Source organism: Orycteropus afer, unplaced genomic scaffold (genome assembly GCF_000298275.1).
Source record: "Orycteropus afer afer isolate SDZICR_OR568_19922 unplaced genomic scaffold, OryAfe1.0 scaffold00004, whole genome shotgun sequence".
In the NCBI taxonomy this organism is placed as follows: Eukaryota; Metazoa; Chordata; class Mammalia; order Tubulidentata; family Orycteropodidae; genus Orycteropus; species Orycteropus afer.
This window is the reverse complement of record NW_006921591.1, coordinates 26003452-26004118: the sequence shown is the minus strand read 5'-3', so window position 1 is coordinate 26004118 and position 667 is coordinate 26003452.

Sequence of the window (667 nt, the reverse complement as noted above, 5' to 3'; positions counted from 1 at the left end):
TAAAAAAAAAAAAGAGAAAGAAATAGATGCTAGCAAAAGGACACCGAGTTCCAAGCTTATCCCAATCTTTCAGCAAGAAAGGAGGCTAAACATGAAATCTTCCCAGAGTGATATTGTCATCAGTTGTTGATCTCAAGGTCTCCAAAGGTTGAATGAACAGGCTCATGGACTAATATATTTCTATATGCTAATGATCAGAAATAGAGATTACTAAGAAGTAGACTGATTCTGTGTTAGTAAAGGGACATAATAACAAAGTCAGATGTATTAGACAATCTTGTACTTATGGAGAACTGGAAGATTAACTTAATTCCCAGTGTCTGCAGTTGAGGATTTACCTTTGAGGCAGCAAGAACAGTCATGCAAAGAGTGATTAACTATGTGTTCAGATCCTTCTCTTTTTCATTTTCTTTTTACCTGCACTTTTCAGTTAACAGTAAAAGTAAATCAATTCAAATCAAATCTTCTACAATTGTTTGTCTTCTCCTAGTCTCCAGAGTAGCAGGCTGGAAGAGCAGGAGAAAGGGGATAAAAGCTTTGAATCCGGACAGAAGAGCAGTCAGCCCCAGGGTTACAGGTGAGGAGAGACAACGCAGTGATGCCCAGAGTAGCAGGCCAGAAGAGCATGAGAAAGGGGATAAAATCCAGGAAGCCAGAGAGAAGAGCA